Source organism: Hesperophylax consimilis, chromosome 2 (genome assembly GCF_061612785.1).
Source record: "Hesperophylax consimilis isolate HC1 chromosome 2, BYU_Hcon_1.0, whole genome shotgun sequence".
Classification (NCBI taxonomy): domain Eukaryota; kingdom Metazoa; phylum Arthropoda; class Insecta; order Trichoptera; family Limnephilidae; genus Hesperophylax; species Hesperophylax consimilis.
The window spans coordinates 8144166-8157676 of record NC_142837.1 but is presented as its reverse complement, the minus strand read 5'-3'; the positions used below and the strand labels follow the sequence as shown (position 1 = coordinate 8157676).

The window sequence follows — 13511 nt, the reverse complement described above, 5'->3', positions numbered from 1 at the left end:
AATAATATTCTTGGCATTCGTACTTTATTTAAGTATCTACTCGTTTTATCACAGTATGTGCACCACATGGGTAAACAAGTATTTCGCTAGTACCGCTAGAAGTATTTTTTATGTTTGCCTAAATTATTAAAAAAATGTTTTTATAGTTATTATTCCAAATATAACAAATAATAAGTCATTAACTAGATACCTGCTGTTATTTGAGAGCGATGAAACATTATTTCGAAATCAAACTGTATTTATTATTCCAATTATTGAGAGTAACAGATATTGTTATTTAAGAGGGACGAAACATTATTTTGAAATCAAACTCGAGTAGTTATTCCAATTATAAACAATAATTTACTAGATACATTAATTTACTTGATATTTGAGAGCGATAAGACATTATTTCGAAATCAAACTATATTTATTTTTCCAATTATTAAGAGTAACAGATATTGTAATTTGACAGCAAGGAAAATTTTTTTAAAAATAAAACAAGGCTAATTATTCCAATTATAGAGAGTAATTAACTATATACATACTTCTTTATGGAATGTGTGGAACTGCACTAACCTCCCCGCATACCGAATAAACATTTATTATTATTACTGTTATATGAGAGTGACGAAACATTATTTCTAAATCAAACTACCCCGAATACTGCAGATTAAGCTTGCCGCAGTAATTTTTTAAGCTTTGTTTATTATTATTTTTAAGTTATTTAAAATAAATAACATTTTTAAATTTAATTAAGACGAAAGGGTCAAAAACTCGTGGATGTAGTCAGCAAGAGTCAAAACGTATCATAAAAAGTCATGTACATGAAATTATGTGAATGGAGTTAATATTAATATAATATGGAGTTAATATAGGAGGAATATCCGCCTGGCTTTTCGTAGCACCAACGGGAGAGCTTTTAAGTTGTACATGAAGGGAGTAAGGAGAGGAACTATTTGGGAAGGAGGACGGTTGCAGGGTAACCGGCTCTTCCGATCTGATCGCTAATCATGAGTCATACAAGTTGTAATCTTTTAAAAAGAATTAAAAACTGTAAAAAGCCGGGAAACACTAAGTATTACTAGGTAGGTATATTATAAATACTCGTAGGTATAAGAATCAACAGCAAAGTTTAATCGTGCATATTAATTCATTCTATTAAGTGCCTTATCAAACAGAACATTTCACAAACAAAACATTGTTATGATATCGCATGAGAAGTTTAGTAGAAGAACACATGTGGCATATTGGCCACAATGGGCCTGTCATTGCCAGCGAACATGTGTCATCGTAAAACGAAATTAACCCTCCAACACTCATCGACGGTTTTTATTCGTAATGTCTCAATGTAGCCAAAATAAACATACTTATTTTTTTTTACTTTAGTACTGAAAATATACTATGCATATTTTTTTTTCATTTTTCATTGTTTGTATCATAAATGAAGAAAATATGACAGCGCACAGCCATCCGTAAATATGAATATTAATTCATTTTAAAACGTATCTAAGCCTCGCTCGAAACGATGTCTTAGTGTTTGAATGTACGTAAACCGTCGTTAGTTTTTTCGCTATCATTAAGAAACCTCTTACAAGCTCAAATTCAGGACCCGATAGTTTATCCGCAAGTAAGGCATTTTTTGTAATTAGGGACCTCCACTTCATCCGCAAATAAGTCATCTTCTGTAATTAGGGACCTCTACTTTTTCCGCAAGTAACGCATCTTCTGTAATTAGGGACCTCTCCTTTTTTCCGCAAGTAAGGCATCTCCTGTAATTAGGGACCTCTACTTTAACATCCATATTTTTTATCAATTACATCTTTTTAGAAAAAAATTATGATATATATTTTTCAGTTTTCCGATATTGGCAGCCATATTTATATTTCTGAGCAAAGCTCAAACCTAACACAATTATTGTAAACAAAGACAATATGAATTAACTAAAATACGAAAGAAAACTAGGAATTGATGAATTCCTCTAAAACGAATTCAAAGTTTCTATGGTGAAAGGCTGTAACGTGAAGGTAGTGTTTAAAAACCGAGAAAATGTTTTATTTTAAAAAATGCAGCAAAATGATGACAATTGCAATTATTTGCTTGTATTTATCCAGGTAACATTTTTTTGTATAGTGAAATAAATAGATGCTCTGGTAAAAAGAGAGTTGATTTTCTTTTTCTTTATTCATACAAACATTCACAACAAATATTATTGAAACATTAATTTTAATAGCGACATCATAATGGCGTACAGATTAAACAAATCCTTTGAAAGCAGCATTCTAAGTACGAATTCAACAATAGAACAACTTATTGCCCACAAGAATAAACAATAACGAAAATTTTCAGCAATTAATTGCTGATGAATCATCAACGATTGCTTTAAAAACACAAAAATTTGTGTTTATATTTCGCAAAATGTTTAACTATTTGTAACGTTGGCATTTAGCAAAATTTAATATGATCTTAGTCAATGATCATAAACTAAAGCCGATCTCTTTCCTCCCACACGCTAAATGAACAATGAGAATAATCCAATCCAGGAAATCAGCGAAAATACTCGTTATTTTCTTTGCCAATATTTGCGTAGTTCGATTAATCAACTTGTCAGAGCGTCTTTCCAAAAACTGAAGGATTAGATGATGCTGAATAATTTGCACTTAACGACCCGAATAAATTCATGAATTGCTATAAATAAAATAATTTAAAAGCCTAAATGATGTAGGTACCTACCGAAAAGTGCTATAACATTCCTTGGAATTTTAGGTAAAAATACTTTCAATTGAAAATATATATATTTTTGAAATAAACGAACCACTCTGTGGCTTGACATAATACAAATACAATGACACATACTTAGACAAAAGATGGCTTAGTTCAAAATTATAACTTATTGATCTGTGTTCTGTAATAATATTTAGGGGTCGCAAAAAGTAAAGAGCACGTGACGAAATGACGAAATTTATTTGAAAAAAAATGAAAATACCAGTTTTAAAAGATTCGTCAGCTTTTATATAATATACAATGATAGATATAAATATACAAGTTAACTGAAGTCAAGCCACGGAAGTTTCTTACGTTAAAGTGCATTAGAAATAATTTGATTATATCAAGTCTCTGAGATTTTTTTTAACCGATTGAAATAAATTTACACATGTCGGTAGGTAAATGAACAGACAGGCGAAATGCAAAAAGGTTGACTTAAAACCGGACTTCGCTAATCTCAGTTAATTATTCATCTAATAAATAGGAACTCATAAGTTTAAATCAGACAGGTGATAAAACAGGTACTACATTATTTTATTAATATTTGAAATGTGTACTCATTTTCTTAAAATTTTTGACGGATTTATCTGGCAGGTAACTTCAGATAAACAAACACACTTGTATTAGCTTGGAGAAGATACGATGCTATGTATTTTAAAAACATTTCTTATTGAACGATTCAAAGATGCTTTCTTATGCTCCATTAGTATGTATTATTAATATTATTAGTTTTAGGTTTAATTTGTCAAAAAAATACAATGAAAATTGACAATATTTGTTTAAGAAAAGCAATTAGATTTAAAATTCCTAAAATAATAATGTGATTTTTATCCCTTCACAATGTAGGTACCTTTAATCACCATATCTTATCAGAGGTTGGATGACACTATAAAATTTCTATTATTTATGTATTTTTTCTGTAAAATTTAAATAATCTAATTTATACCCTACTTATAAAATTTACGTATAACTCAACTATTATTCTAGGATTTCACTACTTTTCGCAGTTAATAAAACTGGGACACTAAACTGTTATACCTGGCTTTTTCTATGTATTTTTTCACTGTCTTTAACCAAACCAAATTTAAAAACATTTTAAAACTGATATATCCTGGTCACATGGCATCATTTGTAATGTCCCCGCCCCCCCCGTCTGTATCCGTCTTCCCCGATCTACGCATTTAGCTATTTCTAGCTACGTATTTGTTGCGGTTCGTCAACCCTTCAATATTATCGAATTAATCTGTCACGTTGTGTAAATTTTTCGAAGTTTCGACATAATATGTTAATTCATTGAGGGATTTATTTTGTGGTTGTGGTAACTTTGGTTCTTGAAGGATGAAGGCTTGTTACATTCTATATGGATTTTAAATAAGACAATGACTGATTACCTCAAATTTGGCTACCTTTTCCCTACCTTGTTTGTTGGCCAATACGCGTCTGGTTACTGGAGTCGATGAAGTGCTAATACAATGATTACAATAAATTAAGAATTACAGATAGTTCAAAGTTAATTACGAAAAAGGGTATAGGTAAAGGGTAGGTAAGAGTAAACAATTGAGAAATTATTTCTCGTATTTAAATAGGGGAGTGGCGCCATTGTAGTTTTTAAGGTGTTTAAAATAATTACATTAATTGACATACAAAATAATTAACTGATAATAAAAATCCTAAATTAATATATATTAATATCGTAATATGATGTTAACTAATCTGTATAAACAGAATTGAAATATAATAAAATTTAAAATAAAAACATTCACCTTCAGATTGTACGGAACTATTACTTAAACAAAATGTATAAATTTAAAAAAAAGTTTTCAATGGACGCCCTTATATACGACTGTCTAATACCTAGTGATTTGGTTATGTTTTTTTTAGAAAAAAAACACAGTGGAAATACTAAAAATGCTATCTACATTATTTGTTTCTTCAAATAATCTCACCAGGACTCACCTAGTTAAAGTTTATCGTATACGTCCTGGCATCTAAGTACATCTTGTATACTTATAATACTGTTGTAATAGTGTTAAAACTGATGGACTTACTTTGAAGAAATTATTATAAAAATACAAAATTTAAATAACTACATTAAATATTTGTGTTTTATTAAAAAAAAAAAATATTACATTTCTTTCTTATAAAATGTGCCTAGACTATTTTAAAAGTCACTGTATTTCGTACACGCCAATCTCCGAAATCGACAAACCGATTTTAATCAAATTTTGTGAATATAGTTGGTTCCAGCTTGATATAAAATATTGGGCACGATAGGTGGCGTTTTGTGGAGATCTAAAATTTATTTTTAAATTTTTTCAACGTCATTTTTTTTCGTATTTCTCATCCAAAAATAGATACAACCACAAGCTTTAACTTCCTTACATACAATACGGTCTGTGCCAAGACAACGTCTGTCTGGGCCCACTATTACTAGTAAAATTACATATCTTACATTATTTAATATTTTATGCCGTGGGTATAGAGGTAGAGAAAATAATTTATGTTTATTAATAAACAATAGTGAATTATTGACATGCGTTTAGTACTTCTTCCTAATCCAAATATCTCTAACATTTACATAACTATACCACTATGAGAAACCTGATAAACTTACTGTGTTTATACAAACAAAGCTGCAGAAAACATCCGACAATGAGTGAAGATATTCCGCCTGGTCGATCTCTTGGCAACAGCTACTGTAGTATTGCTGTCACTCATAATATTTACGTTAGAAATCTAAAAAGTCTTCCATAAATATGTATTCCTGTCGGATCTGCAAATGTTTTGGCAGTGAGAATCTTGCGTCAAATTTAACGAGTATTGCAAAACATTCTCACAAAGCTTAGAAAAAATTACTTTTCTTATCGAAAAAATTTGATGAAAATGGTCTTGTTACACTATCGTGATTTATTTTTGGGGTATTATTCCGTGTTGGGCTACCTTCTTCTTCAGCCAACGTTTCGGACAGCATTTCAGTGTTCATCATTAAGGCAGATGTGTGTTGACGCTTATGATGGACACTAATGCTGTCCGAGACGTTGGCTAAAGAAAGAGGAACCGCAACACGGGATAACAATTCCGTGTTGGACTACCTCCTTCTTCAGCCAACGTTTCGGACAGCATTTCAGTGTTCATCATTAGGGCAGATGTGTGTTGACGCTTATGATGGACACTAATGCTGTCCGAGACGTTGGCTAAAGAAAGAGGAACCGCAACACGGGATAACAATTCCGTGTTGGACTACCTCCTTCTTCAGCCAACGTTTCGGACAGCATTTCAGTGTTCATCATTAGGGCAGATGTGTGTTGACGCTTACGATGGACACTAATGCTGTCCGAGACGTTGGCTAAAGAAAGAGGAACCGCAACACGGGATAACAATTCCGTGTTGGACTACCTCCTTCTTCAGCCAACGTTTCGGACAGCATTTCAGTGTTCATCATTAGGGCAGATGTGTGTTGACGCTTATGATGGACACTAATGCTGTCCGAGACGTTGGCTAAAGAAAGAGGAACCGCAACACGGGATAACAATTCCGTGTTGGACTACCTCCTTCTTCAGCCAACGTTTCGGACAGCATTTCAGTGTTCATCATTAGGGCAGATGTGTGTTGACGCTTACGATGGACACTAATGCTGTCCGGGTCAATCAGGGTCTCTTATCTATGTGAGGTGTCAGCGCTTTATTAGCAGCAGACACACACCTGGACGCTGTTGATGGACGCGGTGGACTGTCTCGCTGCAACAGTTGGTCTAGTTTTTTCACCACCTAGGATTCTGCTGCAGAGTCTCCATCTTCTATCTTGTTATTGTGTCATCTTCTATCTTGATATTGTGTCAGCGCTTTATAAGCAGCAGACCTGGACGAATAACGAACCTCGTGCTGGCACTGTTGGTGGACGCGGTGTACTCTTTCGCTGCAGCAGCTGGTCCAGTTTCTTCACCACCTAGGATTCTTGCTGCAGAGTCTCCATCTTCTATCTTCGTGTCACCTGTTCCTATACTTCATTTTACTTAACTTAACTTCATTTAATTTTTGTAATATTTATATTTTTTGTAATACCTGCATCAACTGTAAAGCGCCACTGAGGTGATATCTCACAAAAGCGGCGCTATACAAATTATCCAATAAATAAAAATAATAATATAACAAACCCGATTCTGAAAATATATGTAAGATTAATAAATCGTTATATAAAAATGAATAAAGTACCATTACATCAAAACACCGGGCTTGGTTGGCATCACTGAATCGGAGTTTTCTTAATGGTATTTAATTAACCCTACACAGGAGGCCCTAAGGAAAAAAAATCCTTAAGGGCCTATCTTCTGGGATGCTGTGCGGAGGGTGTTTTTTAAGGAAAGGAAGGAGAAAAAGTTCTGGGACGTAAAAGGCATAACGGTTAGATATGAATCTAGGGTTCAGTGTGTCCAGAATTGACGGACATATGTATATATCTGTTCCACTGCAGCACAAGGCGATTATCAATACATAAATAGTTAAGATACATTTTTAATGAACGGGAAAGATATAGGCAGTTTAGGAATTTGCTAAACACCTCACAGAAACAGACCATCCATTTAATAAAAATACAGGCGTCAGTTTACTGCATAAAACAGATAGGGAATATAGGAATAAACTGAATAGAGTTACGGAAAGCAAAAAAACATTAATGGTTAGGTCATTAACAGCCAAATAAACCTAAATAAAAGTACGATACTTAGATTGTTCCCCATTGACAAAAAAACTCTCTTCCCAACCCACCACCTACCCCTATCTCCTCCACTGAAACATTTTTTGTAACCCACTGGCAGAGGTCAAAGGGTCTCCCCAAACCAGCGTCTCCCGATCTGGCACCCCGGGCATCTTGTGGTCAGGCGCATCCCAAACCGACACACCGATGAACCCGGCGAACCCGTGTAAATAGTAATGAATGAAAAGTAGGACCCGACCTGCAGCATTTTGTTCTTCTTATTACCCACGGCTGGAATCAACCGAACTAGTATCAAGCTGGTTCTATGAAGTGTGAACAAATTAGACACAATTGGGCGACTTAAAACATTGTATGGATTTAGAGCGGAACTAATATTCTTAATTGATAATTTTTTTTTAATAATTGTCAATTTGACATAAATTGTGTAGAAGGAAAAAAATTTTTTAGTTGAATTACGAAGAAAGAGTAACCTTCCCATTAAAAATAAATAAATTTTTAAATATTTATTTTTTCGGAATAAATTTATTGAGTAAAACCTCAAATTGTAATATTTAATTATTGAAGACAATATTAGCAATTTCTAAACGAAAATCTGAAACAGAAAAATCAGAAAAGGATACGGTCACATCTAGGACCGTTTCTCGGACAGTTTCCGTGTCCCGGAAAGACAAGGGTCCTGGGTTCGTGTCCTAGATGTGACCGTATTCTTTTATGATTTTTCTGTTTCAGATTTTTGTTTAGAAATCGCTAATATTGTCTTCAAGAATTAAATTTATTGAATATTGCGTTTGTCACGTTTTATCATCACATAAGTTTCAACGTTCAACAGTTCGAATTTCAACGAGTTAATGACTGTGAAGTGAATGCAAACAAATCGAAAATAGATTACGGATATACATATACTGAAGAATTGTTTTGGATAAAAATGATCAATACAAAACTACTTCTAGATATATATTAATATACTCTCACATTCATCAGGGCCCCGTAACTATAAAAAATATGAAATTGCATAAATAGTATATTTTACTCACCTTGCTCAGAAATTATAATATTACTGATTTATTTGAGCCATTGCTTTATTCAAGTGTATATTTTAGCTAGGTAACTACTATTCTATTCGTTCATTGTGACTGTTTTGCAGTTCGTAAAAAATGTATTTTACTGTGTAATTATTGCATAATAGTACATGAACAAATTTAGTAAATAAACAAATTACTGGAAGTCGTGAGTTCGTTATACCTGCGTAAGCATATTGTATAAATACCTACACAGTGCGTGTACCTCACACCAGGATATAATGTTCTCTTAGCATATTCCTGTACAGAGACCACCATTCACAATAGAAAAAATATGGGCTTGATACGGGTTTGCTGTTTTCATTATTCACGGCAGTATGAATCGTGTGCAAAATAATTTTAAAAAAGCAAAAGATAGAACATTTCACTTATTGTAAACAATTGAAATTTTGACGGTATTAAAGTACTTAAGGGTGCGAGTAAACAGGAACAAATTGCCGCGAGCCAAGCCACGAATTACAGGAAAGGAACAAAACAACCGCAAGCGGCCGTTTGGGGTTGCATCGTTTCTCGCAACATAACATTCTCTGATGAATTTTTTTTCAAAAGCCCACCACTTCAATTGTTAAGAGCTTTTTACAAGCAGACCCGTGAAAAATCACGGAATATCATAATAATTGTAGTATTTGTGAAACTGAATGTATTCATAAAATATTTGCTTCAGGATCGTTACCTGTCAAAAATAAGAATGGTCAATGTTTTTATTTTTGATGTAATTATATTATTTATCGTTGAAAAATTATAGAGACGATCAGAAATTAACCTTTCGAATGAACACCTTTACTGAACTTGAAATAAACACGAGATGTAGAAAAAAAATAACAAAATTAGTACTTACACATAACAAATATAGAACTATACATTATTCAAAAAATATAATTTTCTTACTACATATGTACCTACATGTCTGAAAAATCAGTTCCAATTTTTAAAATAATATTAAAATTCAAAGAATATTTCAGTTCATTAAACGCGAAAAAATCACGTACGAATAATCTTGGCAGGAATAAATAATATTTCATGCAGAAAACCGAAATCAGTATTTTGTTCATTATTATTATTTTCAAGATTTAACCGGCATACTTAGCGGGGCCTGAGTTATTAAGGAAATATCCCGTTACCGCAGCACTGGAGAGTAAGGGATGAATGGGAAGTGAGATAGTAATAGGGCTGACCTAAGACTCTATCCGATGGCGACTTGTTAAATAAATATTGTTATCCTTTTACTGGGAATCAAAATTACTGGTATTACCCGCTTTTCATCCAAATTCACTTCACTTCAGGAATCGTTGGTTAACATCAGTCGGGTACGTCTTATTACTAGTTCTGTGAACAGTTAATGACCTCTTATCTAAATAAATTCGTTTCTAATTTTCTCTTATTTAATTAAACAAAAACAAAATTTCGTCTGGAATCATCAGATAGATAAGCAGTTACTTAAATACCTACCTACTTAATTATAAACCATGTAAAATTTACTGCAACATTTTTATATAGTATGGAACAAGGAATCATACAACTTTTCCAAAGAAAAGTTACCATCTCAATGCAATTTTTTTTAAAACACTCTTCAGGCAGGTAGGTAGGTACCAGAACATTAATTTTTCCGATTTGACAGGAGTAGCGATCATGCGAACTCCGGCGAGAAAAATACAACATAGCCACTGGCCATCATCTTCTAGAACTTCGCTACGTTCAATCATTAATGTGTTTTAGACTCTTGTAAAGGTAAACATGTTAATTGTTATTTGAAATATGTTCTTACTATGTAAATTTAAATAATTGTACTGTATTTTATAAAATAAATAAAAATATTTTAAAAAAACTCCCATTGCGGGTTTTCAAATCATTATATGTATACATAATATTATTGTGCCCTTTACAAGTATAAAGTGTTATACAAACAAATACGTCAAAATAATTTATTCATTTGGTCTCTTGTTTCACTGCTACGTTGACGATCAGCAAATTTATTTTTACTGCCCTCCAAACCAAATCAATAGTCTCAAGATCCATATAACTGAATGTCTAGAAGCAATAACTCGTTGGATGTCTTCAAACAAGCTGAAGCTCAATCCATCTAAGACTGAGTTTCTCTGGGCGGCTACAAACAAACATCAACATTTCATAGACGATTCACCTATTTCTATTTCCGGCAGCGATATCATCCCAAAAACAATAGTCAAACATCTCGGTGTCAATTTAGATTTGGAAACCATCACCATCTGTTGGACTTTTCGTTTAAAAGTCTAAATAGGACTGTTAGCATCGGTTTTTTCATCTAAGATTACTCAAGTCTGTCCAAATAAACCTTCTTACAGAGGCAACAAAACTACTTATCGACTCTTACGTAGTCTCACGTGTCGACTACTGCACGGAATTTATGCCAGCCTTACAAAAGATCAAATGATGACAAACTTCAATCAGTGTTTAATGGAGTAGCACAGCTCATAACCGGGGTTTCTAAATATAAACATATTTCAAAACACCTTTGTAACCTCCACCGGTTCAAGTGTCCTGAAAGAATAGAGTACAAATTGAGTTGGATGGTGTCTGAAATATGCGTTCCGGAAAACACTGGTCTGAGGCAGTCAACTCTTAGATCAGCAACATCATCAGCTGTAGGCAGACTGATGGAACTAAGCGCAAGCCAAATACTAAGTTTGGTGATTGCGTTTTCGGAGCAACTGGGCCGAAGGCTTGGAATAAACTTCCCCCGGAACAAAGATGCATAACAACTCCAACAGAATTCAGATTTAATCTAAAAACTTACATTTTTAAGCTCTCATACCGTTAAAATAAATATACCTGCCTGAGAGCAGTATTCTTGAAATACCTATAATACGTTGATATCACCGTTTTCCTATTGGATTTATACTATTCGAAATCTGTCTTATACAGGGGATCGACAACATTTAGAAAGATGAATTCTTATCAAAACCCCTTTCTCTGGTGCCTCTCAGCGTAAAGTTTGCTTTTCCCTTCCGAAACACGCTCGTAAAAAATATAAATACATATTATTAAAATAAATAACAGAAAATCCAATTATGTCCAATATTCTAATCATGTCCGTTGCGTTCGAACCGTATCTTTATTTTGATTCTTTTTGCTCGGGCCAGTTATAATTGTTGCATAGTATTTGGTTCGGTTGTTTTCCCGCCCGCGCCCCGCGCCTTTTACCTACATCAGTCAGTTGTGTTAAAATTACCGCACCGCGAGGTACCGATCTACCGCTTCCTCAAAACCTATCTCGTGTTAAAACCACCGCGCCGCGCTGAAAACAGCAAATTTTATACCGCAAAAGATCGCCGTGACCAAGTGCATGAAAATAGCAATATCTAACGCATTGACCATTTCGCAAACCCAATATCACCATTCCCTTTCCTGACCTCTCTTCCAATACTAACAATTACCCTACCGATGATTACCGCAGAGCAAAGTGGAAGGTGCCGACCAGCTTGGAGATATTGGTAAGTCAAATCAAACAAATTCACAAAATATCGCAATTACAGTCCATTCACGTCGCAACACCTTTATTAAACAATAAACAGTGTTAATCCCATGTGACCTATCAGGTTAGCATGGTACTGCATATTATCTGCCTATATAAAATGTAAATAATTAATAATAATAACATTTGTACATTCTAGAATCACGTTCATCTATCAAATGTATTGTACATATGGCTTTGTAATGGTGATCGACGAACCAATCTGTTAAGCAATTAATTGATAACAGTTTGACTAGTCTAAAGTTAGAACCAATAGTGGTAATTATACAAAATACTTGTACAGCGATCTTGAAAGAAAAAAATGAAACTTAAATTAATATTTGTATGATTTTAAACAATCTGCCCGCACCACTCAGTAAATCCGACTTACCTACGAGAAAAATAAATATATATTTTCATTTAATACTAAACGATTTCGTGGTTCATAGTCTGATAACCAGGCTGAATGTTGGCGAAATGTGGTGGGCGTGATAAGTGGAACAAATTAATAAGTGACAAATTTGCGAGCGAATATTGTACGAAGTAAATGGTGCATAGGGCGTAGGTATGTACTCAACCTGCTAATCTTTGGCTCACTCGCAAGGTTAACTGATAAAATGTGTAAAATATTTTTTTATAATGAAATGTATTATAATGTAAATGATTTTTAATTTAAATTTTATTTTTTTATATTTATGTATTGTTTTTAGGTTAAGTGTATAAAATCAAAATAATTTGAAGTTTCCAGCTTAATTGAACTGTTAATCTGAATAACTCATATATTATTCAAAAACTCTCGTGATGTTTCGTAAAACACAGTCCACTACCATCGGATGGTCAACTGGACACATGTGCATACCGCACGTGGCTGGACCAAGCAGCTAATCCCAAGTGTTCAGTTTATAGTGCAGTGATTTACGATGTTTAATTTGTTATACAATGCATAATGTAAACACTAATATTGTGTTTAATCGGGCAACACTATTAAGTTTTAAAAATAAAATTGTATTGTTGGACCCTCTGGTTGCCGCAAAAGTAACCTTGTAGAACCTTGTGCGTGACCTAAATGTGAAAGCTAGGTACCGGATTTGTCGTGGAGGACAAAACAGGAACAAATGTCTATGCAGGAAGGAAAAAGACTTTAAAATTAACAATAACTCTAATAATATTAACTCTCTATCAGAACAGGGTATTCAAGTGGTCATATCAACTGACGAACGGAGCAGCCTAGCTTCTGAAGCCCTACGCAATTCTGATAAATGAAAAAACGACATGCCAATTTCAGAAGCAGACGGCTTGCGGTGGGTTCCTCGAATGCACGTTCTCTGAACAACAAGTTAGAGGAGGTGGATGATGTTTTTAAAGATCAAAAACTCCACATACTCACCATCACAGAAAGCTGGCACGAAAACAGTGAGTCTTATTCGATCAAGAGACTTCAAGCTCTTGGGTATGTCGTTCTGGAGCAGGCTCAACCCAGAGCT

General features: G+C 33.7%; 1 protein-coding gene across 3 annotated transcripts in view; it reads right to left on the bottom strand.

Annotated features, from left to right (window-relative positions):
- Positions 1-13511, bottom strand: part of LOC149425662 (gonadotropin-releasing hormone receptor-like) — a 395919-nt gene that overhangs the window by 282418 nt on the left and 99990 nt on the right. The gene's annotated exons all lie outside the window — the stretch shown is intronic.